Below are 7,184 nucleotides of genomic sequence, written 5' to 3'. Positions count from 1 at the left end.
TCGTTTTATGTGAAACCTCTTTGAACTCTTCCGTCACTGTGTAAATTTTCATTATTATTAGTTTTTGATAAGGGAAAAAAATTTCCTAAGGCATCGTCTTTTGAAAATGCAACAAAATGTCACATTAATAGCAACATGTACTTGTTAGAAACGCAATTATTTTTTATAGGCATGCCATTATTAATGAATTATATTCACACCGATTAACAATAAATTGCTCAAAAACATGTTGTTTATTTATTTTTCCTGAATTTTTTATCGCCTACCTACCATAGATATATCTTACTAATTTTAATCAAACCCAATAAATTGACATATTTCAAAACTTTGTTAATCTATCTAAACAAAACGTAATAAATTGGTGTGAATACGAAAGTAGACGACCCTCATTTGATACTATACTTCTTTCCTACCTGTTGTTTTTAGCTGCCTATTATATCAAAAGGCAATAAATTAGTGAAAAATTATGTAAATGGTATCAAGTTTGTCAACAGAACGATTGACCAGACCAATAATAATATAGATTTATTGTCACGCAAGAAAAACCTGAGTGTATAAATAATTTTTAATATATCCAGACCATTGGCACATTTCAAAGTTATTATGACTATCATTTTCATATCCAAATTTATGTCAATAATAATAAGACCCTTTGACATCCAACAATAAAATTCATTTTGACATGAGAATCTTATGTCAATAATTTAATTCTAATCTTCAGATAACATCAATTAACAAGACTTCAAGTTGTCGACATAAACAAAAATAAGGAAATGCTGCTTGAAAAACGTACGTCGGATATGAGTTAAGCGACGGCTTTGAGTTAACATCGACATTCAAATAATTTTTAAAAAGTTATTTTCAGCAATTCAAGGTTATTCATGGAAGACTACTTTGATTGTTGACCCATTCAAAAATTTAGCAAGTGCAGGATACGACAAGTTCATGTAATGTTTTCGCATTTGTAAATACACATTTTCAGGAAATTTATTTGTACTTTTACTTTAGTAATAATTTACCCTTTTCAATGTTGAGTATGTGCTCGACGTTATTTAGTTCTCTCAGTAATTAATTTTTAAATGTGTGAATGTGGAATCAAAACACGAGTTCAACAATTCTTTTATATTATTTTGAAGAGTTTTTGTACATTAAACATATTGTTTTGTAAAATTTAAGCTTTGTTTTGTTATTTTTTTGCATTTCTAGGAAGTTCACGTCATAAAATCAATCACTTGAAACAAAACATAAGTCACGCGTTGGTAAAATGAAAGTATATACTAAAAGTACACCAAATTTAAGTCAAAGTTCAAATAAAAAAAAAAAAAACAGTCTGCCGTTAAAAATACAAGGATTCATACATTTTGAAAATACGAGAAGCATAATGACGGCTCTCTTATTACTCACGATTTCAGCGCATTTTACTGAAGTATACCGTCTTTACGAAATATATATATATATTCAGACAAAAATATTGTTTTAAGGTCTGTTAAATCTAAAATTTTACTCGTACAGTTTTTAAAACAGCCCATAATGTAATCCTGATGATTTAATGGTCTGACATTCATGAACCAATATAGTTGCTTCCATTCGATTTATGGATTGATAAAATTTATTCATAATCTACTCGAATGGAATTTTGATATCTGGATTTTAAAAATCCTTACAAATCGCAATTTGGAAATACTGGAGGTTAGCAGTAGGTGAATGGATTTAAAAGTTGAAGAAAAAGTACTAACTGAAAAAAACATTTGTGGCAGCTTATACTATGTCAGATATAAAACTTGCGTGTTTTTGCAAGTACATCATCCGTGGTGTTATACACGATATAGTTCCTTTTTGCCATTTTTTGTAATTTTTTATTGTAGATTTATTTGAAGGTAAGGATGAAGACTTCCTACATTTACAAACAATACTTGCTAACCTAAAAAGGTGAGTAACCTTTTCTCTCAGACGACTATGCTTTTTGATGTGTTTGATTGCATGTTCGACGTACCTATACGATAAAAATGCGTAAAAACTATTCTAAGGTAATCAATTTTAACCGTATATAGTTTGATGGATAAACCCTTGTCTATGGAAATACTTAAAAATAAGCACCATTATTACTGACAAGTTATACAGTATTAGACATTGCGTGTTCTGCCTAGTCTAAAACTCGAACTTCTATTTTGAAACGTCCTAAAAAGTGGAAAAGTTGATGTGCATCATGAAAACTTCTAATGAAATAAAAGAAACTCTTCTTATAATGATATTTGAATAATTCTTATCCAGATCAATTGTCTCATCAAGACATTCTTCGTCTAGAATGGTGATTGTATTGAAAGTGGCTAAACTAAACAACGCATGCCGATATTTGTCTTGAGGGCAAAGAATTATTTTTGGGTCCAGACTAAACTGAATTCAGTTTTTAATGTCTTTTAAATATCCAAAACTATTGAAACATACCTAAGAATGCTCCTTCTATGCAATTGTGATCAATGTAGTTTATTCAAAACGACTTATTCGCGAATTTATGAATTCACAATGATGTTTATTCTTCGGAGTTCAAAAACAGACTGAAAAATTTATATGAAAAGGGGTTTTCAACTAAGTAAAATAATATTATTCAAATCTGAAATCAACGTTATTAAACTCTTTGTCTGTTCGTATTACAAATGGAATTTAATATATTTATATCCACAACCGTCGTCCTAGTAACTAAACAAATCATGCTGTTGTCCACTCGAGCTCGTCATGGGCCTCGTTGTCACATTATTTGGAATTAAGAAAAAGATCTGACAAAAACTGTTTTTCCATCGAGGCACAGACGTGCACATATTTGAAATTTAATGCATAGATTTATACGCTAGATACATATTTGTAATGCCCAATGAATTGAAAGTATAAAAAGGATTAAAAGTATCATTCGAACCCAAAAGCGTATTATACCAAAAAGTCAACAAATTAAATTTCCAAGTAGATATTATGGACAAAATCTATTAAAACTATAATGAACAAGTTAAACAAAAATCTTGAAAGTGAAAAATAACGGAACTTAAACGAGAAACTAATTCTTAATAACATGCAATTATTAAATTTTGTGTATTTACCAACAAAAGTTTTCCTCTATTATGATCCTAACTTTCGGCAAGTGTTTCATGGAAGAGTCGCAAATTGAATCCATATAGTTTATTGTATGATTTATGCTATATAAATTTATGCTTTCTTGATTAAATTATACCAGATCTAGGAGAAAAGTAAATCAGCCGCTAATTTTTCCACAATTTCGGCTTATAATCGAATAACAATTTCTCGTGCAGTTTTGTGGAAAAAATTGCCGACTTCAAACCCCTCTAGACTTATGTTTTTGATCGACCCTTCTCTTTTTCTCTCGTCTCGTACAGTTTTTGTTGTTTTTATTGTTATTTAGAAGCAAGACTTTTTAGAATTTAGATAGGGTGAGCATGTGGCATTTAATTTATTTCAAATAAAAAAACATGTAACTATTATTCTTTGAGTAAAGCATCTCATGGAAAAACTCCCTCGTGCAGATATTTTTATGACTCTGCATGATCTCTCACTTCGTTATCGGAGAGAAGGTACCGATCAGAAACGATAAAATTCTTCTTTGTTCTATCCAGCAGGACTCATGAGGAACATTTGGCCCTTTATGAGGGAGTAGAGTTTGTGCTGAAACATGACATTTGTAAAACGATTTTTAGCAAAACTATTTATTACAAAAGTAATAAAAATCTAAACATTCGTGTGCAAGTGCAGTTATTCCAGTTGCAGTTGTAAAAAAAGGAGACCATCTCCCGACCGGCACACATTGAAATCTTACAAATACAGCGACTAAGCAATAGTATACTTAAAGCAGTGCTAGGCAACCTATATGCACACAAGTGTGTCCCTGTCCGTATGCCGTGAACCGTACCATGAACCGTATGTCGAGTGCGATTTTAATCGAGGCTTATCATTTAGGTGTGCCACAAAAAATAAAAGGTAGCCAACCACTGACCTATGAAATTTAGTGGGAGTCAATTAGCAAATTTGGTAGTTTTTGCCAAGCGGCTGCCACTTGATTCTACCGTCTAGTCGCCGTGGAAGCATTATTTCAATAAGTATGTGCAGATTGGGTCTGCTTCAAAATAAATTTCTCATTTTCAGAAGGTATAATAAAGGAAATATCATTTTAATGTAATGCTGCACTTAATTTGTTGGACATGGTAAGGAGAAGAATAAAACTAAACAAAATAATGTTATTGTTGCTGTAAAAAAGTTTGTTAGATTAGAAAATATCCTATAGCATCATCATCATGTTAGTTTGAAAAGTAGAAAAATCATTTCACATTTCAACACCTTTCAAGACAATGAATGGAAATGTATAGCCGCAACAGTTTCATATTTTGATAACAACAAGAACAAGAGTTGTTGAAAATTTTCTCAGTATATCCAACAAAAACAACAAGGGTTGTAAAGAGAGAGAAATACTGCAATACTTTTTAAAAAATGTATTTATTTATATTGTTGTTTATGTTAAGGCATATCCCGGAGGAAAGGGATATTTTGTATCAAAACGAAATAAATCTATGCCTACGAATCCTTACCCAAGGGAGTTTTTGAACTTATGAACAATAATTTTTTTCGTTAAACGCATCTGCTATCATATTTGGGTAATCAGATGAATTTTTTCTTAAGTTGACTTTAAAATTCATGGATTTCCTTATGTGATTATGAAGTACTTGAATGTCAATTCTCATTTTATATGACGCCATATTTATTCAAAGTTGTAAAAATGTTATAATCGGAGTATAAATGTTGGATATATGACACAGTGTTGAAATGCCCTTTTGTGTTAAGTAAATGACATTTTGTGATATTTTTTGATAGATTAGTCAAAATAATGTACAAGTTACATCATCACATAAAATTGAATGAGGGAAATCAAATCATAATCATAAGCAAAAGACACAAGGGACTTATTACTATGATACATGATCCAATGATTTTCATAAAAGAAAGAAAAAAGTATTCCTGAAGAATTTCTGCATTTTGCATAAAAATAAATCTTTTGCACGTGTCTAATGCTCTAAAGACGTCTTGAATATTCATTTGAAGAAAATCAGCAAAACTCACACTTTTTAGTGGATATTTTTTTTTTTGTTAAAATTAATAGCACTTCAGAATCTCGTAACAATATTATATATCAGGCCAAGAGGCAAAGTGTTTGCCAGCATTGAATGAAAAACGAGCTATAATATCGTCGAGCATATAACATGGGGTTACATTTTCTTCTTTTCTATGGGTTTTGATCAATGTAGCATGTAAAGCAGAAGATTAGATTTATGTAAAGAGATTTCTACTTCAATTATACAAACGCACCAACCAAATGGAAACGTTAAGCAAATCATAAGATAGCGTCAGTTTTATCAACAATAGAACTGGTATAGAGGGAACTTGAATTTCTATAAATTCTGCATGTATGGATTTTTCATTTCATTTAAAATTTTATTATTCATTTTTTAAATCTTTTTTGTATATGCGCAGAGAATTTGTATCCATACCGGAGATAAAATGCGTTTCAAATAGTCAATGCCTCGCTGACTCACAACATTTATGCTCACGAATGTTTATAATTTTCATTTGAATGTGTAGAGAATGCGATAACAACAAAAGTTCATCTTGTGCACTTCCAAACATAATGTCAACAAAATGTTTGACAATAAGAACATGACATCTCATGCTGTTACTAAGGAGGAACTACATTTGACACCACAGGATGTTTTAGTATTATATAATTACATAATCACACTCCTTAGGATACTTTCTAGTTTGAAACAGTATATTCTGCATGATCACGGCTGGTGATCTATACACTTCAAATAAAGACTAACTATTACACTTGGCATCTCTTCATATTTTTATGATTATGATAACTTGTAACAAATTATTATAATTTTTATGAGGAATACATCTGTTGCATTTATTATGGTTTCAAAAATTTGTAAAAATAAACTTGTTATACATACATTATTTACAGAATTAGGGTGAATTTGAGGGAAATGACAAGTTGATTAATGTTTGACATAAAAATTCTCTTTATTTTGCAATTTTTTCTGGGTTGAAAAATCATTACAATTTTTGGCTAATTTTCTCATTGAATCGTAATTCCATTACAAGCACAAAAGTTACTTATTTAAAAATTAGGCAATACAGAATCTCAAAATTATGATGAATGCTACCCCTCTATATAATTCTTAAAATTAACCTTATCAGTAAAGTGCAACTTTTCTTTTTCGGACATCCTTCTTTCACACCCAACATTGGAGGAATTGGAACTAAGAGGGTGAAATATTCAAAGTCATAGTAAATCAGAATTTTGATAAATCTGACAACGTAATCTTTGCTTTTGAGGATAGTTGATAAAAAATTTACACAGGCACGTGCAACAAAGCAAAGCCGGAAAATTTGTGCACGTGTCAAACTGTGTGTTTCGAGTTATGTGCATCACTAAAAAGTACAATCCCGTACAATCGAATCTAATGATTGGGTTTTTTATGTTAACTAGGGTATGTCTACTTATTTACTGTGAAAGTGTGTTAAGGAAATTCCTAACGAGATAAACTTATTTATCATCTCTGATACTTTAAATAAGTGTGTAGTTTGCATAATTAAGTAATAGATTTGTATCAAAAACTTGTATGGCTTCTTTGTTCTGAATATTTTAAGATTTTATGGGAACGTACTTGCTATTCTGTATCAATGAATATTTTATCATTGAATATGTTGAGCATTGCTAGTGCTCTCTAGTTTCTTTGATGTCGATATCATTAGGAACACTTCAAATTTTAGCTTATCCGATCAGCACACGTTGGAATTCTCATGACGAAAACAAACAAATTTGTCAATTGGCTGCCATTCGGTTCGAAGTATACTGTCACCTCGTTACCTTGATGACAACATTTAAATATGCGAAGGTCGGGTTAGGATCAGAAAGTATGCTCACTCTCTTATATTCCTTTCAACGACTATTCCATTCAAGAGTTAATCGGATATTAACATGAATGTAAAACTCAATAGGAATTGACACCAAATTTAGTAAATGAGAATTAATGTCCGAATTCAGTCAAAGCAAGAGATTAATATGATTCGAAATGCTTTATCAAAGAAATGAAATCGAAATTAAAAAGAAGAAACACAGCAAT

This window comes from Chironomus tepperi, unplaced genomic scaffold, assembly GCF_022539635.2.
Source record: "Chironomus tepperi strain 1889 unplaced genomic scaffold, CSIRO-AGI_Ctep_v1 contig_161, whole genome shotgun sequence".
Classification (NCBI taxonomy): Eukaryota; Metazoa; Arthropoda; class Insecta; order Diptera; family Chironomidae; genus Chironomus; species Chironomus tepperi.
Note: the sequence above shows the minus strand (reverse complement) of the source record.